A 27,139-nucleotide genomic window follows, 5' to 3' on the forward strand; every position below is an offset into this window, starting at 1 on the left:
GTGACACAGTGGAAGCTGCACCCCTCCATGTTCTCCCTCCCGATTCTGCCTCTGTGACACCAGGCAGTTACCCAGTCAGAGTGGTAATGCGTCCAGGGCTCATGTTGCTGAGCTGATGCTCCCTCTGCCCACCTGCTCACAGTGTGCTCTCCAGAGGAAGGCCTCCCATCGACACTGTGCACGCACCTCCATGATTTATGAGCCATCTGTCGCGTCTGATGTTCCTGTCGCCTAAGACAGGATGTTCCCGGCTGGCATTCTGCACCGCTCTGCGTGGGCACAGCCTGGGTATGCCAAGGTCCACTGTAATTAAATTACACCAAGTGGGAACAGAGTGGTCCCCATAATGCAAAAAAACCTTCAACAGAAGACACAGAGAGGGTGTATCAAAGAATATTTCCGTTTTATGTTAGCATGAATTTCATGTCTGGAGCTCTACTGCACATTGAGGGATTAAATAAACATCATTGGAACTATTTTTCCACCTCGAATACGGAAAAAATTGGTGATTTCAAAATGAAATGGCCACACAAAATGAAAAATCTCAATTAAAAATTGCTAAAACTTATGCTACCAATGGTCAGACACAGAACTTGCTTGAGTTTCTCGCAGTTTTACTGCTGAGGAGCCCAGGCGTGTCCTCCTACAGCAGGCACAGAGACGCATCAGCATGCACAACATGGCAGCTAAAGAAACACAGACTGGAGAACACAGTCCCCAGAGAAAAACAAACACTGATAAGCACAGCACTGAAATCTTTCTCTAACTGTTGTTGTTTTACCTTAAAACTATTTCTGAAATTAGTGTTCATCTCCAGCAATGCACTAAACAATGGAAAGTGGGATGGCTCCTGTTTGTTAAGCTGAGGCAGCTGCAGCTGACAGCATCCACAGTCAGCAACTAAAGGAAACAACCACATTAAAATGTGCAATGCTCTGTTGTGTCCCAGTCCTGTCTTGTGACATCCAGGCTCGTCCCGTTCTGTCCTGTCCTGCTCAGTGATGCAGTGTGTTTTGACCTGCTGTTTTCCTGTGTTGTCCTGTGCTGCCCTGTCTTGTCTCGTCATGTCCTGTCCTGTCCTGTCCCTTCCGCCATGTGTGGAATTAACCTGACCTGATCTCTAACAGGAATGTTTCTTTGCCTGCAAGGTTAGTGGACTGTCTGTGTTACAAAATCCTGTTAAAATTAAACTGATAAAATTTGCAAGACTACAATTAGATTCCTTTTGAAGTTATTTCCTATCCTGCTGCTGGTGGAAAATATTATTAACTACCTTCAGAAATGATGACGTAACAATTCCTTACATGTCTGCAAAAACACATAACTCTAAAAATACAAGATAAAAGGCATCACATCTCGACAGTATTCTTGTCAATTCAGCATCAATATAATCAACAAAAATAAACTGTATTTGTGACCTAGAGTTGTCTTGCTTTGGTCCGAATCAGGGACTAATTTTGTTACAAAGTTGCATAATTGCCTAGAGTTGGTTCATGTTCTCACTTCAGCATTTACAAGCAGACCAGATAAAATGCCTTGCGTGAGAAAGCTGCTTTTGATTGGTCAGAATTTCCATGCGGGAACAAACCAGGAAGTAAACCAAACGTTGAAGAAGAGTTCACTTGCAAGATAAATGTGACACTTTCTAATGTCACAATGGAGGGACAACTACGCAGGTTGATTTTAGCGCTGCTCATCGTGGACTATATTGCTGTCATTGTTCATTTTAGTCAAACCATACAGTTTGAAAACGAGGCGCGGCTCCAACTAGAAAACAATGTTTTGATGCATTGGATGTGCTGAATGTGCATATTAAGGCAGTACAGGAGGAGGTGCACATTAATAATCCTCCAGGACTGTAACATGCTCATGTTTAACCCAAACAATGTGTCATGTGACTGCAGTTGGTTCGGATCGAGGTTGGAACACGTTCTCACCACAAACGAACCGCATCAGAGTTCCTTTGTAACCAGATAAAGACCACCTCTTAAAGAAGGTCTCGGTCTTGTTTTGGTGTGCACCCAAATGTGATTGCTGTGTTCACACTTGCTCAAACGAACTGCACTTAGGGGGCAAACGAACTTGAGTTCAATTGAACCAAACCAATCAGGGCAGGTGTGAAAGCACTCTAAATTAAACATTGTCCACCTCTTCCACAGTACAAGAGAACCAAGACTTCACGTTCACGTTCTTGTGCCTCACCAGAGTCCCCTCCCTGTATACAGGCCACCTGGTTTCCTGTTTGGTGTAGGAGAGAGTGCAGCTGCTGGTTGTTGACAATGTTCGTGTCATTACACTTCAGTATTCAGTATTTGCATGAGCGAGGATGAAAAACTGTCAGAACAACAAGATGAGAAAAAATCTTAAGACAGCACGGACTGAGTTTTAAGACAACGTTACACCAAATGACCTCAGTAACTGAGGTAAAACTCTCATGAGTTTATTCCAACATTGGAAATTTGTCTGTGACAGCTGAAGTGCTTGGAAAGTTGCTTGCTATAAGGTCTGCATCAGTTGCCAGTTTATTAGTTACCCCTAGCTAAAATAATGCAGATAATTAGAACAATTCTGGATTAAATACAAACTTCAGGCAGGTTATTTTGATCCTGTTTCTGTTACTTGTTCCACTCCATCTATACCTGTGAGGGTAGGCTAAAATACAGGAACACCTCTCTGTATAATACAATACAGTTTAACAATACCACAAACTCCAGCCTCCAAAATGAACATGGCTGAATCAACAGCTCTCTAAAGCACTTTCATAAAAAAAAAAAACACCCTTTATAACCTCCATAAAAGGAAACAACACACACACACACACACACACACACACACCCCCCCCCCTAAATAAATTAATTAATTAATAAAAAAAATACTAAAAGCCATCTAAGACAACAGAATGGTTGTCTACGACTTCAGTCAAGGACTCTATTGGTCCCTAAAAAAAATAAAAGAAAGAAAAACACTAAGTTACGGATTGCTCTTGGTCACGGTAGCTAACATCTGGCAGCCATGTAAACAGACACTAGATTGATAGGTCCACCTGTGCACAGTCAAAAATAATTCTCTTAGGAAAACATTAGCAGCTTTTCCTGTGAAACTAGCTGGCATGATACTGGCTGTTTGTTGTTGTACTGCTATCCATCCAAAACATTTTGAAGTTTCCGAGTTAACATTTGTGCTGTTAACCTTCATAGTATTTAACTGTGTCTGTGTAGAAGTGGTCAGAGGTGACCAAAATGTTTTAAAGACACATTAAGATATTTCAGTGCTTGTGTTCGATCAAGACACTCTATGAGAAGCAGTTTCATGAGTCTCCCTGTGATTATATGTTACTATCATGTGTTTTCAAAGTGTCAATCATTAAAAAAAAAATCAATTAAGGTGTGTCATTTTTAAGATTTTAGCTGAATTCCGCTGAAGCAACACTAAGATTTCTCTTCTATAATTGAAGACTCAAGATTGATACAAGATATTTCCAGCGGTACATTAAGTCCTCTTTGCAAGAGAGGTTAAACAGTTTTGTACAAGAGCGGAGGAGCTTATGAAAGGCTCCACCACCGAGCTGTGCAGAGGAGCGCAGAGATAGGTTAAGCTTTAGAAAGTGATTGAGGCTGAGAGGAACGGCCTTCACCAGCAGCTGCAGCACCTGGCATCAAATCCACCCTCTCTGCCCTGCTTATTCCCTGAATGACACCCCATTCATCTAAGATCACTGAGGCTTCAGGTAGAGTTGCTTCATTCTCCTCACCCAAAACACCAGACAGGCTCTCTATTGATGCTATATTTATAAGGAGGTAGATGCGGAGTGAAAAGGGATGATGTGCCTCAGGTCTCCATGCATGCACTGTGTCAACCTTCAAGTTCCCCTCAGCACAAGAGCTTGTGTTATCTGATGTGAATTGCCGCTTTCATTCGCACTGACGTGCATCATGTTATAGACTGCATGGGACAATGAGGTGATGATATGCTGGTATGGTTACTATACGACATCAGTGGTGTACATACATGCATAGGGAGTGAGTGAGTGTTTGTACATCTGACTTTTTGAACTTGTAGGTTCAACTCTGTGTCAACTGTTGTTGCAGGCGTATCAGGGAAAACTTCCCATGTTGAGGAAGGGTGCAACACTCAGCAGACCATCCATTCATCCATCCATCCATCCATCCATCCATCCATACCAACACTGAAGCTACTGTTGCATGGCGATCACAGATTGCAACAGCCTTATGGTGTACTTAGCTCTCGTTCTATAAAAAGTTTCTAATTCTTGTTGCAGAGTGCACGGTTTAAAAATGATGTCGACACATTTTGAAGTGTAAATGTTATACATCGAGTGTATATGACACCCAGGAAGCTTTGTTTAATGAAAACAATTTCTGACCTGATTTGTATTCTGTCTTCAAAGAGGCAGTGGGTGCTTATTTTCAAATGTTTTAGGAATGTTCTCCAGTGGCAACACCCTGAGAAATTGTTGCCTCTAACCTCTCTGATATATTTAAGATCAGCGTGCCTCATTTGTCTGTTTTATTCATTCGAAATGATCCGTCTAAGCTCGACTTGACACTGATCAAAAAGAGAGCGTTATTAGCCAGGCTTACAAAAAAGCAAAAAAATTGTTGCTGCGTGTTGGAAGCCGCCCCTTTCTTTCCCTTCCTTTTCGAGTTTGGGATTTGATGTACCTAGATATGGTGTACTCGGTGCTGTAGACGGCCTGTGTAGACGTGGCGAAGGAGTTGAGGATGATAGAGATCTGGAGCTCAGTCTCAGTGAACCTTAAAAGGTTTTTGAAATGAATATTATCAGGAGTTGATGGGCTGGATCCCCTGAGGGTGGAGGTGTGGTGGTCGTTTAAGTGGGACAATCAATTTTGTCCTTTTATTAATTTACTTTTGTCTTATTACTGCTATTTTTTCTTTGAGACACTGACTGTATGCATAGATGTTACTCATTTTGAGAATGGCTTTTTCCATTGTTCACGCTGTACAATGAATGTTAATAAAAGAAAAATCTGATCACATCACTTGCAGTTCTCCAAGGCTAAATTGAAGAGAATATTAGACTCTGTGTCTGCTACATGTGACAAGTGTAAATCATGCGTGGGGACCTTAGGTCACCTTTTCTGGTCTTGCCCCAAACTCAGGAATTTCTGGGCAGACATTTTTTAATTGTAAGTCCCTGGGCTGATTTGATTACTCCTTGACTCTTCCCCCTGCATTACAGCAAGCTCTTATGTTTGGTATAGTCATAGCAAAAAGGGTTATTTTGCGAGAATGGATATCTGCTCCGCTCCTTGCTTTACAAAATGGCTGAATGACATGGTTTCTTGTCTACATCTTGAAGAAATTCGGTACATTCTGTCTAACTCCCTCATCAAGTTTTCTAAAATCTGGGGACCCTTAATTGAACATATCAAAAGGGTAAGGAGTCAAGCTGACTATCTACATTGGACTGCTTCTTTGCACTGGAGTGGACTTTGCTTCGATCTGCCAGGAAACTATGTCTTCGATGGACCTTCCCTGACCACCCATGATCGTTACCCCGTGGATGCTGCCTTTCAGCCTCAACCTTCCTGTGGACATGGTACGGCCTGTTTTCATCATCTTTTAATCCTCTGTCCTGTATTTCTCATGTCCGTGTTTGTGTACTGTTAAAATAAAATACAGTATATTGTAGGAAAGAAAAAAAACCCCTACAAAACAGAGACAAACGCGAAATCATAACATTTCATGTCTGAAAAGGAGTCAGAAGAAGCAACGTGCTTGTCTGGTCTTACCCCCAATCTCACACTATACAATTCCATCACTGAGCAGACTATTACATAAATGCACTCTCCTCACAATCGATCAAATGAATAGATAAATCTGATCACAAGAAAGAAAAATCTGTTTCAAATAGCAACAGTTGAAGTTGGGGCGAAAAGCCAACCATTATCGAGAGAGCCATTGTACACTTTCACTGCACACTTTCAGATGGTCTCTTTTCAAAGGTGTTCACGATGTTGCACTTGGTTTTACACATGAAAAAACATGTGCAAGATGAGGAAGACAGTTGTGTGCAAATTAGAGATGTAAATCACAAGTTTCATTGTGATACAATAGTATTTTGATTTGTAGTACAACAATAGGATATTTGCTAATATCACAAAGTCTAACACAATATGATTTTGATTCAATTCAGTTCAGGCGCCTGCAATGGACATGAGACGAAATCAGTAAATATCCTCAGTCTTTTTCTTGGCTGCTTACCATAATATGCCTGGTGCAAGGGCCCTAGCGTTGTTTAAACGTTTAAGAAGGAGGTGCGTTTGGATGGAATAGGAATTTAAAAATAAAGGCATCTTGAAGACGACAGTATGTACCCATATTTTCACTTTACATCAATGATACTGGATTGCTGATTGCCAAATTGATATATTGATCCAGATCGATGTGTCATTACGCCCCAAGTGCAAATCCAATTTTGGAACTGTGTGAGAAAAGGGTGTTTCAGATGCTGTCGGATGATGCCTTACTGCAACACATTACACTGGACTTCTTAAAAAACAAACCATCTCAGTATGTATGTTTATTTGCATGTATGCAGGATGTTGTTATCTATGTTTAGGGTCATGTTTACTACTGATAATATAAAATCTACTCCAGGAAATATAACTTATTCATTTACAACGTTCCAATTTCCAAAGTGTTTTCTAATAAAATAATTTATATGTTGCACGTACGGCAGTACAACAATAACAACAACACAAGAAGTTAGCATGCTGAGGAAGAGGAGACAACATTATGATTCAATGAACTCTGTGTCTCTTTGTTGTCTAGCCTGGGGCTGTATGAGAAGCTCCTGAGGAAACATCTGGCATATCAAGGAGACAGATTTCTCCGTCTCACTTTTCCACATATCCAAAACAAATCCGTGAACATGCAGTGTTGATGACTGCCCGTAGTGCCTCCTCTCCACACAGCTTGCACCAAAAATAGTCGCATAAGTCGCATAATTGTGATAAGCCTCCTTATGCTGGGGGTTCTTAAACGTCACTGTTTATAAGAAAGCTTAATTTTCAGAAGGCATGTAGAGCCTTTACAGGTGTTTTTGTCATTAACAGCGCCCATATAAACGATTGATCCAGGAGGTAATGAACATTACAGCCACCAGGTGAAGCAATACGGTCAATAAGAATGTTTGTGAGAATTATACGCATAATGTTGCTCACAAATCTGTAACATTCGTTCTATAATGACCAAATAAATCAGTCCTTTTTTATGCAAGATAAATAAAAAAAACTACTAGTTAAATATTTTTCTTACCTGACAACAGTAACATGTGGTTGGAACATCTGTGAGCCTGCACTCTATTTGAGAGGAAGTTTTAGCATGAGGGATTTGCAAGATGGATCGATATGCTGCCTGCAGGCTGAGATAGTGACATGGGAGACAAAGAACAAGGCTATTCCCTAAAGGAATTGCCTGAAGCATGCCGCGAATGAACTTCAATAATGTTTCAGTTGAAACACGAATTGGCTCACAATATCAATGAAAACATCTTATGCAGTGAGGTGCATGCACAGCAGAAGCGGGGCATCCACAGTATGCCCCTGAGAGGGTGTGACACTGAACTCCGCCACTCATTTCCTCAAAGTCTGAACTGCGTTTGCCCTCTTCAGAAAACGCAGGTCTAAAAGGTTAATTATTAGGATGCCTAAAGCAATGTAGCACACACAAAAACTGCTCCTCTGCACTAAACTGCACGTCAGTTCTCACATCTCTGTCATGATGCTTCACTCTAAATAAATTATTTTGAGCTTTGAAAATGGAAGCTGATATTAAACTACATTCCTGTTTTGAAACTGGTTCATGTGCCTCCTCTACACTGAATGTCTCCCTGTATAGATGGTGTAAATTGAAAAGTCTGAGCTTTAAAGTTTGGCCGGTTTTGCAGGATTAAGAAAAACATATGCCCAAAAAAACCCCCAACTGCTATTATGTATGAGTCAAGCTGCTCAGAGGACATTATTTGACAAGGTACGCATTATCCAGGTCACCTGTCCAGCCATTTATACCACAAACTCATCCAATGTCAAGCTGTTATTTGACTAGAACGCTATTCAGTCCTCTCTAACCCCAAACATCCAATGGATCCATCACATCCTGTTTACTCTGTTTCATCAGCCGTCAAATGTGATCATAATGTGAGCACGTACAAACGTAAAGCATTAAACCCCTGCATCAGCAGCAGTACTATTAACATCAAAACTAAATGTGCGCCTTGACTTCACATCTAATTACTCCAATCAGTCTGAGGTAACATTTAAAGTCTTTCCTTCCAAATAGCATACAAATGAGGCCCGCTGAATTTTACCAGCCGCTTCTCTCCACACACGTTGTACTGATATGTCTAGCTGAATATTTCGGTCATGACAAGAATAAAAGAAGTCACAAGGCATCCTGTAACAGGAGTCTATAACCATGCTAGCGGCTCTGTGAGAGTGTTCTTGAGCAAAAGCTAAAAGCCAACATGCATGCTGATTATAGACTGTTTAAAAAATAATGACGGTAACCACTTCTCCGACTTCTCTGACACTGAAATCAGCTCACCGGATTCTACAAGACCCCACCCACATTTTATCCTCTGAGTTTCAGTGGCTCCCCTCCAGACGCAGACTCCGCTGTCCTGGCTGCAGGACACAGCGGAGGAAAGCCACCTTTGTCCCCAGGGCTGTCCAGCTCCTCAACTCTGAACCCTGAAGCACTTAAGCACTTTACAATCGTACTACACTAAGCACTTTACTTGTGTGATGTTTTTTAATTTTGTGTTTTATCTGTGTTTGAATGAATGTCTGTGACATGTGCTGTCTGTGAAACTACCTTCATGCTCCTTTTAAATTGCCCCCCGGGGAAGAATAAAGTGTTTTTGAATTGAATTGAATTGAACTGAAATGAAATCCCATTTTGAAGCCTCAAGTCTGACACTTTGGTTGTTGCCATCTTAGATTTTTGGAGCCAGAAGTGACCATATTTGGACAAGAGGGTAGAGCTGGATAGAGACAGAGCGCAACGCGTCATAATCTGAAAGCCACGCCCCCAAAGGGAAAACGAGGCCTGCTTGCCCCTCACACTTTCCCCCTCCGTTTCCAGCCTGTTGAGTTTTCCCTAAGTCCAAATGCCGAAAAGTTGCTGTGTGGTGGGCTGCACGGCTAATATGGCTAAAAACCCAGAGCTTAGCTTTTATCAGCTGCTGAGCAGAAAAACGGAACCTTGTAGAAGACAAAAGTGGATACAGCCAATAAAACGTGAGGCTTCAACAGGGAAGAAATTGTGGGATCCTGACACTCAGTATGCCTATGTGTGTAGGGAGAGACGCTGTGCTGCTGCCAGAGGAGCCGCTGACTGAGCTCCCTCTGAGCGGTAACTCGCTAAAAGTGTCTGAGAAGTCCGGGACTGTTCATAAAACATTCAGGACGCCACAGTTTATTCCACACTACTGAAGCTGCTCCTCTTTTTGGAACCATGGCAGAGTCTGTAATAACTTAATATAGCAAGGCAAGGCAAGGCAAGGCAAGTTTATTTGTAGAGCACAATTCGTACACAAAGTAATTCAAAGTGCTTTACAGAACAAGAAAATGCATTAAAATCACAATACAAAATAAAAACATAAATAATCATTATAAAATGAACTTCAAAAGAGAAGAGTGCAGATAAGATCCTTTCAGTCATATGCACAGTGAAATAGAGCTGTTTTGAGCCTAGATTTGAACATTGTCAGAGTAGAGGCCTGTCTCACTTCAGAAAGACTGTTCCAGATTTTAGCTGCATAAAACTGGAATCCTGATTCCCCAGGTTTAGTCCTGACTCTGGGCACCAGCAGGAGGCCGGTCCCTGAGGTCCTCAGAGTCCGAGATGGTTNAACTTCAAAAGAGAAGAGTGCAGATAAGATCCTTTCAGTCATATGCACAGTGAAATAGAGCTGTTTTGAGCCTAGATTTGAACATTGTCAGAGTAGAGGCCTGTCTCACTTCAGAAAGACTGTTCCAGATTTTAGCTGCATAAAACTGGAATCCTGATTCCCCAGGTTTAGTCCTGACTCTGGGCACCAGCAGGAGGCCGGTCCCTGAGGTCCTCAGAGTCCGAGATGGTTCATATGGCACTAACATGTCAGAGATGTACTTTGGTGCTAGGCCGTGGAGAGACTTGTACACAAGCAGAGCTGCTTTAAAGTCTATTCTCTGAGCCACAGGAAGCCAGTGTAGAGACCTGAGCACAGGACTAATGTGCTCGTACTTCCTGGTTCTGGTCAGGACCCGAGCAGCAGCATTCTGGATGTACTGCAGCTGTCTTACGGCCCGTTTGGAGAGGCCAGTGAGCAGGCCGTTACAGTAGTCTAACCTACTAGAGACAAATGCATGGATAAGTCTCTCCAAGTCAGGTTTAGACACTATACCTTTGATTTTGGCAATGTTTTTTAGATGGTAAAAAGCTGCTGATGTTATTGATTTGATGTGGCTGTTAAAGTTCAAGTCTGAGTCCATTATTACCCCGAGATTTCTAACCTGATTTGTAGGTTTTAGAGAGAGAGACTGGAGGTGACTGCTGACACTTTCTCTTTGTTTCTGTGGACCAAATACGATGACTTCAGTCTTGTCTGAATTTAGCTGGAGAAAGTTGTTTTGCATCCACACACTGACCTGTTGGATGCAGTGACAGAGTGAATCCACTGGTCCATATTCACCTGCTGTCAGTGAGACATAGATCTGAGTGTCGTCTGCATAATTGTGGTAGGACACATTATTACTTTGTATTAACTGGCCTAAAGGCAGCATGTAGAGATTGAACAGAAGGGGTCCCAGGATTGACCCTTGGGGCACCCCACAGGTCAAGGCCATGTGGTCTGAGACACAGTTACCAATTTCAACAAAGTACTTCCTGTCTTCTAGATAGGACTTCAACCAATTTAGGGCAGTGCCAGAGATGCCCACCCAGTCCTCTAGTCTCTGTGAAAGGATCTCATGATCGACAGTGTCAAAAGCAGCACTCAGATCTAGCAGGACTAAAACTGAGACTTTGCCTGCATCAGTGTTCAGGCGGATGTCATTTGTCACCTTAATAAGAGCGGTCTCAGTGCTGTGATGGGGTCTAAAACCTGACTGGAAAACATCAAAGGAGTTGTTCATTAGGAGAAAGTCAGTAAGCTGTTGGTAAACAACTTTCTCAAGGACTTTGCCTAAAAATGGCAGATTTGAAATGGGCCGGTAGTTGTTCAGTACTGTGGCATCAAGACTGCTCTTCTTTAGGAGAGGCTTTATGACCGCAGTTTTCAAGGCCTTTGGGAATGTTCCAGATTGTAGTGACATGTTAACTATGTGAGCGAGTGGTGGTAACAAACTGCTCAGCACAGACTTTAGAAATCTAGTGGGTAACACATCGAGGCAGCATGTAGATGAACTCAGACTGGTGATGATCTCTTGGACAGTTTTGTCAGTTACAGGTGCAAAATGAGTCAGCTCTAAGTGTCTAGGTGGCTGCAGGGTTGTTATTGGTGTTGTGGAATTGATGGCATTTTTAATGGTCTGAACCTTGTCGCAAAAGAATACTGCAAACTCATTACACTTAGATGTGGAGATCAGTTCCAACGGCAGTTGAGCTGGAGGGTTTGTTAATCTGTTCACTGTTGCAAATAAGACACGCGAGTTGTTACTGCAGTTTCCAATAATTTCAGAAAAGTACCTCTCCCTTGTTCTACGTAAGATCTGGTTGAACACGTACAACTTTTCTTTATAAATTTCATAATGAACATGAAGCTTTGACTTGCGCCATTTCCGCTCGGCCCTCCGGCACTCCCTTTTCTGTGCCCTGACCGAGTCGTCATTCCTCCATGGCGCCTTCTGCTTATTTTTAACCATTTTAACCTTCACAGGGGCAATGGTGTCCAGAACATTCAAAACACTCGAAGTAACAGAGTTCAACAAATCATCAACATTAGAACATGAGGCATTTTCAAAGTTTATCATTTCCATGAACAGAGCACCTGTGCTGTTATTTATGTGTCTCCTCCGAACAACTGCAGGACCAGCCGGTGGTTTGGGAGAAACAGACAGGTCAAAGAAGACACAGAAATGATCAGACAGAGCAACATCAACCACATTGACGTTTGAAATATTAACCCCCTTTGTAATGAGCAGGTCCAGAGTGTGCTGCGCTCTGCTGTGGGTGGGCTCACACACATGCTGAGTCAGGCCAAAGGTTTCAAGGACAGCACTGAGCTCTTTAGCATTTCTGTCACAGACATTATCCACATGTACATTAAAATCACCTGTAATGACCAAACCATCAAAGTCTGTGCATACAATTGAAAGCATCCTGGTAAAATCATCAATAAAACTTTGACGGTGCTGGGGAGGCTTGTATATAACTACATAGAGTATGGACGGAGATTGTTTTAGCTCCATTTTAAAGGATACATACTCAAATGATGAAAACACCCCAAATGACAACCTGTGCATAACCATATGATCTCTAAATATTGCACAGACACCTCCACCCTTTTTGTTTTCTCGTGTTTCAGATTCAAATTTGTAGTTGGGTGGAGCTGATTCCGTTAGAACAGCATTACCTGTGTTTTTGTCAAGCCATGTTTCAGTTAAAAACATAAAATCAAGATTATACGAAGAGATCAAATTATTAATTAAAAATGATTTGTTAGACAAGGATCTGACATTAAGCACAGCAAGTTTCAGATTAGTTTCAGTAGGACTGGACATTATCTTCTTACAAGGGATATGGATTAAATTTCTCTGATTGGACAGTCTAACTGTCCTTCTGTAATCTGGTCTATGTGGTGTGGCTGTAGATATAGCACTAGGGGAGAATATTGTCTCACAGGGCCCCAGCTTGATATTACCTTTATCATGGCTGTAAGTCCTGGGACAGCAGAGGCCCTGTGCATCCTAGCTCTTAGGGATACCAGCTCTGGGGGCAGGCAGGGGAGGACGAGCAGGGGGAAGTTTGGGTGATGGACCAGATGAAAACCGAGGGGGAGGAGCTGGGGGAGCTTTAGTTTGTGAAGCAGGAGAGTTGAAGCTCCTGTGTGACTTGAGGGGCACAGTTTTATACGGGGAAGAGTTCAGCATAGTTGGTGATAGAAGTCTTGACCTTGCTATATTAGGGGTGAGGGGAACCATCTTAATCCCTGATTTGATCAGGCTTTCAAGATGGTTGGGAAGGCCCATGGGGGAAGGTGGGGATGAAAAGGAGACGGTGAGGGACAATTCTCTAGAGGGGGTAGATGTGGCAGGGGGGGCCCAGGGCTGGTCTGTGGGTAGAGGAGGTGATGGGGGTGCTGCCGGGTCTGAAACTTCTGCTGGGGCCGTCACAGACGAGTCCAAGGCCTGTGATGAGGGCCCGGGGGGAGGTGGAACTGATGGCGGGCCTGAATCCTTCACTGGCAAGTATCAGGGTATGAATTTTTCATATCATATCAAAAATTATACCGCTATTATCGTGAACGAGATGATATGGCACACCCCTACATGCTAACATTTGCTAATTAGCATGAAACACAAAGTTTCCCTGAAGCTGATGGGAATGTCACATTTTTAAAGGTATTTAGTCATAAACAAAAGGAATAAGTGATTCTAATTGCAAATTTGATGACAATCCATATGACAGCTGATATGACGTCTCACTCAAACCAAGAAATGTGATCCTTCTGATGGTGAGGAAAAGTCATGGGATCACCAGAATAATTAGGATTCATTCTATCAGGATCATGATAGCAAATTTCATGGTGACCCATCCAATAGTTTTTGAGATATTTTAGTCTAGACCAGTGGTGGATACCTAAAGTGTAGGTATTTTTTTAGCCAAGCTAGCATGGCTAAAAATCCTCCAACATATAGACCTATGTCATCCTCACTTGTCAAACTAGTTGTTATTGATAACACAGATGTAACTAATAACACTACGGCTGCATTTGGGTCGTGTTATTGTGCACATAGGCTCACTCACACCTGTACTTCGCCAGTATGACAGAACACAATGTCTATTTTTGTGCTTTGTTTTGAGCTAAATCTGTGTTTGTTATTGTGATGTTACCAATGACCCTCTGTGGACACTGGAGACAATTTAGCAAATGACTGTAGTGATATTTCACAGATAAGAAAGGAATTTAACAGAAATAGGTTTCAGCCCTCAATACACGTTCCTGTGCATACATAATTGTTTCAGAACAGATGTAAAGGTCCTAGAAAGATTCCACATTTGGAATATTTTAACTGTGACATTGGTAAAAGTCACAATAAGCCCTCAAGGAACACATTTTTTCGATGAGAATGAGGACAAGAGCTCCTAGAGCTCCGGTGACCTCTGTAATCATCGGGTGGCTAAATTGAGGTTACATTTGCTTTAGGTGTTGGCAATTAATTCAGACTGGGGCCCACTCCAGACTTTTGTCCCCATTTCTTCTTCCAGAATATGGCGCTTCTAACCTTATCTCACCCGCCACCCACCCACTCAGCTTCCACACAAATACAGCGCATACTCACGAACATTGCATGAAAACAAAATCAATTGCTTGCTCTCAAACATTTTTATCTGTACACATTTATCTGTCTTTGCCTCTCACTGTCAGAATCCACAAGCACAGCATATGAATGGATGCCTGCTGGGTGCAAGGTACCACAAAGCCACATTATTAGTTGTTAATTCTACATTATTATATAGTTATTTGTTAATTTTTTCAAAGTAAAACTCTTTTTATGCCAGTCCTTGCTGCACATTTGATGGTGTTCTTGGTTTTATTCAGCCAAAGCACCAAGATAACTCAGTAAACCTGCTCAAGGTCTGAGGGGAAGGCTTCCTCCACTGATATAATTAGCTTGCTTTTCTTTGTCAGTGCTGCCCATCTGCAATTGAACTCATTTCATGGCGAAGGAAACAAATCTTCCTCTAAAATGCCACTGTCACAGCAGGAACAAACCTTTAGCATTTCAGAACACGGGGTCTTAATTGCAAATAAATACCACGTTTATTTTGCATTTATCTATCCATTCATCTCATTTATTTTAGGACAAATATCACCTCTTCTCTCTGCTGTTGAGTATTTTCTCACATCCCTCAGCTCTGGCAGCTGCAACAGTGTATTTTTGTCCGTTTGGTCAAGTTGAATTGGTAAATTTTAACCGCGAGAGAACATGAGAACAGCGAGGTTTGACTTTAGTGACAAGGGTGTACTGAACATGAACAATGTGTGCTCAGTGGGCAGGAAAATTGATGACAGCATATATCTGGAGGCTGTATACCTGCAGTGTTAAAGATGTCACACTGCTACTGGGGACAGTAGAGCGCTGGTGATTAAAACAGAAAAGGACAAAGCATAGCTACTCAACAGCAGGCACTTTCAAAATGTGATGTTTTTGACAGCTACACAACCTCGACACATTTCACGGTACTCCGTATCTTTCGTTTTTTTTGCTCTCTTTGCTTCCTAACAGGCTGGGTCTGCCCTGGTAAAAGACATTCTTGCTCCAGTTTTGGTTGCATCACATTTTTTTTTCCCAAATAGGATCAGTAAAGGATTAGTTGTGTGGGGAGAACAGAATCAGCAAATGCAGTGACATGTTGCCTTCTTTTCACCTGGAGAGGATCTGAGCGTGTGCATGTGCTGGAAACAGATATCACCTCTCACCATCTGATACCCAGAATGCACACCTGCAGAAATGTGGGCGACACCTGCACGAGACTCTGCTCTGGGCTGTTTCTCTCCTATTTCACTCTCTCCACTGTTGCCTCAGGCGCCTCTAGATGGCACTGTGCAGCTGTTTGTAAACTGTCGCTCTCAACAGTAATACTGCGCTTCTGTCTTTGTGGATCGCCTGTCTAGATCCACTGCTGTGTTCTGAGGAGCATTTGAATGCCTCATTTCACTCTTACGCTATCCCTCCTTTTTGGTTATTTTTGTTTTTCACAGCCAATTGTGCTTAGAGAAAATGGCACTTTGGTCAGTCAATAGGTCAATAACAGATAAAGCATTGCTCAGTGGGAATTTTCAGCCTGATCAACTGTGTCTCTCAATAGTTTGCCTTCATATATTTTCGAGGGAGAATGGCTCGTCTTGGTTTTCAACATCACAACACTCAACTTCACAATGACTGACAGAGACACTGAAAGGCTTAAGCCAAATAACCTTGGAGCAACCTCTGGCGAAATACCCAAAGCTGAGCTCCAAGTCTGGTCAAGGTCACTACATTACTTTCACAGAGGGTGGGATACCGTTCCTGATCCGTTTCCACTTTCAAAAATTTGATCCCATTCTGCTTATTATACAGTCAGCTAGATATGACCCACCTGGATACATTAGTCACCTCTCTGCAGCCCCTCCGTCCTGCTCTATATGTCGCACAAAGGACAAAAAGGAGCTATGCAAGCAGAGCGAGGGGAAGCCTGAGCCACCATGCGATCTCTCCTAGTGAAATTAATCATTTAATATCTCTGCTGCTTGTTAAGGTTTTAGGGTATGTGGGAGACAGTCTGTTAAATGTATAGCATTTTTTTACAGCCCAGTGTAAAAAAAATGAAGCAGTTTAATGAACAAACTGTAACGGAGTGGATATATTGTGTATTTCATAAAGGTTGTCTGGACAGTTTTGTTGCCTCACTCGCCCTTCAGGGCAAAAACTAACTTCTAATCTTATCTCAGTCCTTTAACTACTAATTTATCATGACAATCACATCATTGCTATGTTATTACTGCAAAACACACATGGTTTTAAGACCGGCAGTGGTAAAGTGTAACTGTGTATACACAGATTTGAGATACTTTCACTTTCCTTATGTACTTCAATGTTACAGATGTGTTAAATGCATTAAATAACTGCTGTTATCCATTTACCTTGAAAGTTGGTGTTCGGAGCTGGGATTGACACCTCACCCCATCCAATACAAGTTGGAAAACCAAGATATTGCCGGCAATACCGGTTCTAGCCAAGTTAGCCACAGCTACAGTAGCAACACCAGTTGATAAGAACACATAATGCTGCATTTTACGCATACAAACACTGTAGCAACATGTCCACAGATAGAAGGTAGACAGACAGTGTGTACGACTGTTTTAATGAGACACAAATACAACAGAAATGCAAATAAACAGTGAATTAATACAGCTATCACTACTCTTGATGCAAGGAGCAGCCATCTTGTATTTTGAGGTCGTGGTTGGTGAGGTTACTCTGACTTTCTGGGTCAGAAATCGACCTCAGGGGTGTTCCAGTGGAAATTCCCACTTCCCAGTGCAAATGGAAAGCACCATGACTTCCTCTCACCCAGCTATAAATAGTGTTTGTGTGTAACTAGTTGCATGTAATCTAAATCCAAAATAAATGTAACATGTAAAAATTGGTAATTAAATTGCAGTTACTAAACAAATCACTGGTGATTACAAAGGAGTTACATCCAAATATATTTTCTGTAGAAACCTTATGTGTAGAATATAACACTCATTCTGATGCTTTACATCTTTTGGACATTTAAAGGTCTAGTGTGAGGGATTTATTGACATCTAGTGGTGAGGTTGCAGAACTGAAACTTCTCCCATGCGCCTGCAGGGAGAACTTCAGTGCTTGACACAAAAACATGAACAGCACTATCTAGAGCCTGTGTTTGATTTGTCCGTTCTGGGCTACTGTGGAAACAACATGGTGGACGACATGCTTCTTATTTGGATTCAAGGATTCAGGTGATTATAGACTGATAAAAACATAGTTACGAATATTATATTCCATTTCTGCCAACAGATGCCCTTAAATCCTACACACTGGATCTTTAAGTACGTACTACAATGTTACATATGACAGTATCCAATGTGTTTAACTCCCTATGGAAATGCTGTTTGTCAATGCATAAATCCGTGGTCAAGAACAAACTGTGAACCTTAAAAACCTGAATCTATCATTCAGTAATACAGTATATGGGGGCATTCTGCTGATTTTGCATCAGTAAATTTACTTTACATTTTGCAGATAATAATTCTGTACTTTTGCTTCAGCTTGACTCTGAATGCACAATTTGTTGTCATAAAATAGGAATTACTGCATTGTGTTCCTCTTGTTTTAATCAGTGTTTTCCTAAGCTTTGTGTTGTCATATTCATTAGTTTGGGGCAGACTGTGCTTATATAAAGTCCATCAGTGTGAAGGGAAAGAAATAATGTTTTCAGCTCACATAGACTACAGACCCCTGCTGGATTGGCATTTCACCGACATGTTACCATTATCATCAGAATGCACATTTCAGTGCCAGATGCCAGAATATGAACAGAGTATGGTAAATTATTTCACGCATGAACCACAGTGACTATATGAAGAGGCAAAATGTAGTAAAACGTCTAGCTATACAGATACTTATCAGTGCCAGACACTCCAGGAGAAATAACTTCACCTTACCCTCGACTATGACAAAATTCTTCAATCTCAGCCTCTTGCCTACATTTGAATTGCTGGGAACAGTACAAAAGCCAGTATGGGGACTAATAGAAATATGGAATGCCCTTCTAGTGTGTCCATGTCAATAACACCTGTAAAGTTGAGTAAATGTATTTGAGTTTCCTGGAGTTCTCTCTGACTAAATGAGGGAAGATAGCGTTTAATACTGGGACTTGGCAACAGCTTTCATACTTTAAGATCCCGCAAATCCATCTGCAGAAAAAGCAAGAGGCAAAAAAAAATTCGGTTGTTATTGTCAATTCCCACTGGAGCTGTGGCAGTACTAAGACTGCAGAGGATACTGATAAGACGGCAAAAGAGACTCTACACCTTATCTCACTGGCACAGTCCTGGTTCACTCCGATTCCTTCCTTGCTGTACGTGGAGGAAAAAAAAAAAGAACCCAAACAAAACAAAACACATTTTTCCTTTTTTTAATTAATATAACAATTTCTTATTGTAGGAATCCAGACAATCCAGTTAATACTGAAAAAAAGAACACTTTGTTTGACAATGATGATTACTGAAATGGGGGAAAAGATTTCCTCGTTTACATGTTTAATATTTTTTAATGATATCTCTCAGTGGTTTTTCCCCCCGCATCTTTTTGAAGGCGTACACTCGTTGCGAAATCAATTATCGGAGATCATAACCAACTGTTTCTGCTGCTGATGATAAGAGCATCTGCATCAGGCTGACAAATGGAAGAATAGGCACCATATTTAGAAACACATTCTGACATCTTTCTGAAACAATCTGACTTTATTAAGGAAGACTAATAATGGTGTCCTTTTTACAGGCTTGCGTTGAGGGTCATTAAGCCCACCAGGGTAAGAAGCAGCTCTGGTGAAAAACAGCACAGCTGGGATGGTGACAGTGACGAAGTTCGCGGGTGTAAACATAAGTAAGGGTCTCTTTCTACCATCTGATCTGAGCGCATCGTCTCACACATGGCGTTCGGTAGGGGTTACACACGACACAGGCACACGACAAGTCACCTTGCTGGAGACCTGAATTTGTCCGGCTCAGTGATCTAGCTGCACTCGTGACACTGCGAGGACCTGTAGTCATATACTGTACATCCTGCAGCTCTATTGTAGACAAAGGCAGTTTAAACAGGGTGACATACTCTTATCTGCTACCAGCCTTCAGTGTGAGTGACTTTGTCTGTCCAAACCCTGTATAGCTCATTGAGTATATTATAGCTCAAACATTCCCTGGGTCCACTCATGCTAATAATGCATGCACTTGCAGGATGGTAAGTCACTTTGGATAAAAGCATCCACAAAATGGCATACATCATGTCTCACTTAGAATCTACTAAATACACCGTCGCATAGAGAGAAAGGTTCGGAATCAATTTCTACCGGCAACAGCATATCATTTCACTCCCCCTCAACATGCTGAAGATAAGAGCAAACAAGTGGGTCAAGCTGAGAAGAGATGATATTTTTGGGAGGCAGCCATCTTTCTGTCAGGATCAAAGTGAAGTGGATGTGCCTTCTGCCCCCTGGGCTTTTCCATCAACAACTCTTTAAGTCTCAAAGGGGATAATCCTGAAATGTAGGTATTATGTACGCAAAGCCATTTCACTCTTGTGGTGTAATTTTCTGTGAAAGCCTTTGAGAAGCCACATGTGAATCCCATAATTAAAGATCTCCACATAACAAACCGTGGCGTGTTCAACGACAGCGCTCCGCGGGAACCTATATATTTTTCATCAGGCGTGTTTACCTGATGTGGTGTAATTTATCTCAGTCTAAACTGACACTGCAGGTAAGCGTGACATGTTTTGTCACAGTATCCAAGAATCAAACGTTGTTCCCTGGGTATTGTGTTTAACAGAAGCCTATCCCTGTTGTGCATTAACAACAGCGAGAGTAACCTCCCCTTGTATCAAACCCACAGCTGTCGCACATTTAACAGCACTGTGCTGGATGGTGTCAGTTGTGTGAAAGGGCTTCACCACGCTTTAGGCTTAATGAACTAAGCATAGCGATTAATTCATGGCAAACTTACAGCTTACACTGCAGGCATTGCTGAGACTCTTATCTACTCATTAATAGATAAAAAGATCTGAAACGTGATTGGCCGCGGCTTCCTGGAGGAATGTGTCTGAGTCTGCGACATTCATTAGCGTCCCACTATCTTTATCATTAAAGAGGAGTATTGGAAATTTATGAAAAAAAGAAAAACAGTTTTCAGGTGTGTGCTTGTTGAACTCCACGAATAATCCCTAATTGGATGGCAAATAGCTACCTGCTGCTCCATTTCCCTTCATGGACAAGGACAATCTTCAAAAGGCAGAGAGCGCAACTGTGTCTCCGCGGTGCATGTCATTCACCACCCCTCTCTCTGTGCATCCTGAGTTCTAAACAATTATGCTGAGACAACAGCTATTACTGCCTGTTATCCTTTATGATTGGTTTTCACATACAATATGACTTGTTAATAACTGTGCTGAGGACATCAAAAGGACACCTGCTCGATCCTATCAGCGTCACTGTCAATGAGCACCAGTCCCTCCCTTCAGCAAAAAAAGGGAGAAAAAATATTTCATGGCATCATAGATGGCTTAAGGTTGCTCACAGCTGGGGGCAAACGTGTTCCTGTGTTGACTTCAACAACGGCAGTGCACTTACGTGAACAGATACATGGCAGCTTAATGTGTGTGTCCATTAAGGAGGTTACTGTACATCCTGATAACAGAAATGTGTTTTTAGGAATGATAAAAGTCATTACTGTTTATGCATAGCGTGTACGTGTTGAGCTGTGTTCACACTACGAGCAACAAAGCAACAGGCTACAAGTGATTTCCAATGGAAGACAATGACATGAAGCAACAAATTGACGGCCTACACTTGTCACAGTGCTCCAATGATGTGGTGAAGCATCAACCAACCATTTGTTTTTGTTTCTGTCTATGGTGCTGTGTTATTTAGCCAAGTTAGCAACTCCATGCCAGCTTTCTGTGTATTGTAGTGCATATGGGGATGCAATAGGGCAGCAACATGTGGTATTAAAATAGCAATCAGTCATTGATCAAGAGCAGAGATATATTTTTGAACTAACACAAACACCAGATGACATTTAGTCGGGTGTTTTGTTGCAAATAGAAAACACACGCAAGCCCATTATCTTTATAAAGAGATATCTGCATATTCTGCAGAATCTGGAGGCAATGGGATTTTGGTAGTTGGCAGTTTGTCTGTAGTCTGAGTAGTACTGACTGATCACGTTTGAGTCCGTGTGAAAAGGTGGAATGCAGTGGCCAAAATGTAATCACAGACCCCTGACAATAATTTAGCTTAATATTCGCTTTTTAAAATTTCATCTGCGTTCATATGCAGATATCTGTTTATTGAGATTAGCCGAGAGAACCAGCACACAGAGGAGAAAATCTTGGCCCATTTGCTTAACTGGATCTTCCAAAATATTGACTGTTGTCCCCAAAAGCTTATCGTCGTGACATCATAACTATGTCAACAAGCGCTTGAGCCACAATTCCAATGTTTCCCACAGAATTAGATTGTATCTGTGGCGGTAGCGGGTGTTTTTGCAACTGCAGTATAGAAGATTGTGATGTTTATTACAACTTCAGTAATATCTGCTGCCTTACATTCAACACACAACACAGCACACCCTCACCCAAGCAGCTCCAGGCGAAGTTTGTCTTTGCCTACCAGAGGCACAGCAGCCTTTAGTATTGATAGGCTATTACTTGTGACGTATAACCAATCAGATGGTGCTGAGGGCGGGACACTGAGCGAGCAACAGAGTGGTGACTGCAGACAGAGTCAGGTGACAACTTTTCAATTACATTATTTTATCGGCTATTCGATTTTAAATAGCTAAAAAAAAGAAAATCACTATGTGATGGTCAATGCTTATATTGTGGTGGGCTGCCACAAATAAATCAGCATTAGTGCGCTTGTATGTATGAGTGAGGATAGTATAGTATATGGTAGAGAGACCAAGAATTAGGTAAGGAGATGGATACCATTCTTATGCTTGTATGACAGATATGTAGCTTGAGCAGCCAGTTAGCTTAGCATAAAGGCTGGAAACAAGGAAAAGCAGCCTCTCTCTATCCAAAAGTAAAAAAAAAAAAAAAAAAAAAAAAAAAATCAACCTACCAGCACCTTCACGTTGTGTATAATGATACACAGAAGCCAACATGTCAACAAGCATTATCTTGTGATGAAGTCATGATGATAAAATGCCATGTTTAAGATACTAAGTAGTCGCCACATCGTTATCCACGGTTAACTGGTTACATGAGATTAAACTCCCAAGTGTCGATTCAGATGCGGGTGTTAACCCTCAAGACCGGAGGCTTGATGTGAACTCCAGCCAGTGACAGGGTGGAGAAAGTCTCTCTCTTGATTTCCCCATACTGCTTTTGAGCCACAAGCTTGACAGTTTATTGATCTCCCTCTCGTCTAATCAGTAGCCTTGTCACATTATAACAAAGGGGAGCCTAGCCAAAATGAAAGCAATTTACTTCAGCCAAGTGAAGATTGCAGGGCAGGGTGTAGTAGTTTTCTTCCCCCTTCATAGACAATCTGATACAGGCAGTAGTGGAGCTCGGCCTGAAATCAAAACAATGTCTCAGCGTATTCAGCCTGGCAGGGTGAAGCTGGGGGCAAACAAACACTCCAACGGCTTGTCCATCTTAAAGTCACCCGTGAATGCTGTTATTCGGTCAAACCAGGTTGTGAGAACAAATGTTAAATAAATCACAAAACGTGACTGAATAAGTTAACATTTAGAAAACTGAGAGATAGGTAATCTAATAAAACAGTAAGTCAATTTGAAATAAATTGAGAATTAGATCAGGAGCATAAACATCAGTCGCTCTGCCTCCATCTATCTCCAAATGACTCTTTATTTATGCCACTTACAAAGTGGCGGCTGCTTTACCGGGGATTAAACATAATCATTATGTCAAGCGTCGCATGAGGTAATGAAGATATGTTAGTGAGGAGCGTCCTCACAAGGTACCGATATAACACTACTGTTAGAAACCACAGCAAAAAATAAATAGGCTCGCGATTACCATTTAGATTGTGAGGCCTGGCCTGCAGGCTAGATACATGCACAAATAAGTAATTGAATTTGCACCTTCCCCTGTATAGGAGAAGCAAACCTGTCTGGAAACAGCTATACTTCCCAATCCCAATTTCTGCATCAGCCTGTTGTCATGTAGCTGAGGCCATCACTTCAGTCCTACAGGCATTATAAATAATCATAAAAAGGCGATGTTGAGACTAAAGAGGCGCTCTCTTATCTCATCTTCATGCCTGTTCACTGATTTTTCACTTTCATATGAAGAGTGCTTTCTGGGTAAAAGGCCCACTGAGGACACACAGTCACCCAACATAACTCTAATATCTTTTAATTGGCACTGTGTATTAGGGATATGCATTAATATTTGAGTACTCATTTGTTTGTCAGTTTTTATTCAAAGTATGGAGTAATCGCCGCCCACCCTCCCACATGTGAACATGACTTTTATGTATTTTTTTACTATTTAAGATGGGTAAAATCTTATTTCATTGTAGAGCTGCGGGCAGTGTATTTCTTCACTAACCTCCTTGCCCTGCTGTCGCTTTCTGTGTTTATCATGAGACCCCTCCTGCAGGAGTATGAGCCTTGCACTGGGTAACAGCTGGTGAGAGTCCACCTGCACACACACACACACACACACACACACACACACAGTGACAGGGCTAACTGTTAGCATCACTCGGCTAATGTTACCCTGTGGTTATTATCAGGTCAGAGTTGAGCCGTTTCAGTGTTGATGTGGGGTTGTTGGTACTAGAGCCCTGCGCGGGACTGTTTTCTTCATCCCGCTCCTGCCCGTTCCCGCTGAATTTCTTACCATTACCGCCCGCAACCGCAACGTGTGTGTTACACTCCCGCCTGCTCCCGCAATGTGTATGTCCACTCCCGCCTGCTCCCGCAAAACTCGGAGAATTTATGCCCGTACAATAATAGAGATGCATTGATTTTGTGTCTTCCCCCGTCCCGCAGGAGAAAACACGTCATTTTATAGGCTATTAATAAAGAGATTCATGGGGTTGTTTGTTTCGTTTCCCTGGCCTGCATGTCTTTTGACGCACTGGTCAGGAATAGCGCTCCTATTTCGTTGTTTTCATTTAGTTTTTCATGAAATAAAGGCTGTTTCATATTCTATTCTCCTCCTCTGTATTTTATTTATTTTTCTACCTTTATATAATCACGCAGTGATTGAGGTTAAGCTCTCTTTTCTAAGAGAGACCTGAATAAGAAACATTAATGAGATAAAGATAAAGCCTATGCTCAATAACACCGGCATCATCACACCTCTTTATGTAATTAACAAATAGCAACGAGAGTAGGCTGTGAGTGGCTCAAATAACACTAATAAATAACATAAAATAAACAAAGTTAACGAATGAAACGAATGAATTTAACAAATGAATCACTTGGCCATAATATTGCTGTGGAGGGAGAGAATGTTGCTGACCGACTGCGGCCCCAAACCCGTGTGTCTCTCTTCCAAGATGCGCCCACAGACACTAAAGGCCCGCTCTTAAGGCGCACTGGATGCGGGGAACCTGAAGATGAAACGCGCCAGCTTTGAGAGCACTGGGAAGTAGAGGGCTCAGTGCGCCTTCAGACCTTGTTTGAGCTTCTTTTCCACATCATTTGTTAACTCCATCCTGTCGCTACAGGCTATATCCCGATCCCGCAGTGTTTTTTTTAGCCGTTTGTTCCCGCCTGCAGCAAAGTTCAAACCGCTCGCTCCCGCAAGATTTTGGTTGGGTCCCGTGTGACCCGGCAGGACCCAATCCCAATGCAGCCCTCTAGTTGGTACCATTGATCTTAGACGCTGCTGTGTTATTTTTTTACTATTTAAGATGGGTAAAATCTTATTTCATTGTAGAGCTGCGGGCAGTGTATTTCTTCACTCACCTTCTTGTCCTGCTGTTGCTCTCTCTGTGTTTATCATGAGACCCCTGCTGCAGGAGTGCAAGCTCCACACCAGGTAACAGTTGGTGAGGGTCCACCTGCACACACACACACACACACACACACACACACACACACACACACACACAGTGACACGGCTAACTGTTAGCATTACTCGGCTAATGTTACATAGTGGTTATTAACAGGACAGAGTCGAGCCGTTTCAATGTTGGTGTGACTTTATTGGGACTGTTAAATGGCTAACTGGGCAGACGTTGAACTGACTGAGAGGATAGCAGCCCTGAGATAGTCTATCAGTGCAGCCTCTAACCCTGTGGTTTTCAAACTTCAAACAAAGGGCAAGCCAAAATCTCAAGGCACTGTGCACAATAGCCTCTGTAACGTGTTATCATTCACGACATAAATGTTTGGTTTCATTTACTAATATCAAATAACAATTGACAACTAACTATTACTTGTGAAATATATATATTAACAAAACGATTCAAGAATTCATTTCATATGTTTTAAAATGACATCAAAGCACCAATAACATCCAATTAAACGGTAAATATCGGCCCTGTCCAAATACCCGCACTTGTGCCCTGAAGTCTTCCCTGAAGTGCACTTGCCGAAAGTGCAGTTAGGGGCATAAGTGCCCAAGGGACCGACGCTGTTTAAAAAGGAGAATTGGGACAGTTGTGTACGTCACTTCCGTTTGGGTCCAGCTGGTCCGTCTCCTGTGAAGTGATGTGGACTGTCAAACAAACCTCCAGTCAACTGTAAACTGTATATTATTTCATTATTAACGCCCTGTCATGTATTATTAAGTCCACACAGCGTGTTGTTTGACGTTATGTTCCTCTAACGGTTGTTGTCAGTCGGAGTTAACGGCTTGCGGACACGTCAGTTACCGTTTGAAGATGGTGAGTTGTACTGGCCAGCTGTGCAGTGTTAGGGCGTCACGACACTACAGAGGATTCTGAGTAAAACCCTAGTGAGTAACCCTAACCCTTCAGTGAAGTGAGGTCTGATGCGCACTTTCGGAAGGGGTGCATTAAGGGCGGAGGTCTGCACCCGTTGATAACAACAGAAGACAACTGGGACACCCTACGCACTTGCGCCCCTTAGCGGGAGCACGCAATTAAGGGGCACAAGGGCGCAAGTGCGGGTATTTGGACAGGGCCTATGTAAGATAATGTGATGTGTCACACACTTAAAATTCCCTCGCATAAATGGCGAAAAATAGGTTCCCCGTGAAGGTCAGTTTGAATTCATTCATAAGCTTTTGTATCGACCAGATTGGATATTGCAATAATAATGTGTGGTTATCACAAAATTCCCAGGCACACCTGGATTGGTGTCGCGGCACACCATTTGAGAACCACTAGTCTAACCTATGTAAAGTTAACGGCAGCAATAGGAAGTTGGCTGATTATATGTTGACTTTGAATTTATGATTCAGTAGGCTAATTGAAACGTCACTGTTAAATGAATGAATTTTAAATTGCACTTGTTTTCTGTTGTTGGCCAATTTACATTCCTATATTGGGTTGGTTTTGTATTCTTTAAGTAGGGATGCACCGAATATTCGGTAACCAAATATATTCAGCTGAATATTGCAAAAAAACACACATTCGGTATTCGGTGGAATAAGTTAAAAGCAAGGCCGAATAATAGCGGCGTGTTTTGATAACGCAATCAAACAGCGTGC

At 42.0% G+C, this 27,139-nt stretch overlaps 1 protein-coding gene across 1 annotated transcript in view; it reads right to left on the reverse strand.

Annotated features, from left to right (window-relative positions):
* LOC126391377 (uncharacterized) overlaps positions 1-27,139 on the reverse strand; it is a 54,943-nt gene that overhangs the window by 23,997 nt on the left and 3,807 nt on the right. The window contains exons 2-3 of the mRNA XM_050046091.1: positions 25,429-25,523; positions 24,059-24,151 (exon numbers count right to left, since the gene is read on the reverse strand). The gene's annotated coding sequence lies outside the window, so the exon portion shown is untranslated. The remainder of the gene's footprint in view (positions 1-24,058; positions 24,152-25,428; positions 25,524-27,139) is intronic.

Source organism: Epinephelus moara, chromosome 6, assembly GCF_006386435.1.
Source record: "Epinephelus moara isolate mb chromosome 6, YSFRI_EMoa_1.0, whole genome shotgun sequence".
Classification (NCBI taxonomy): Eukaryota; Metazoa; Chordata; class Actinopteri; order Perciformes; family Serranidae; genus Epinephelus; species Epinephelus moara.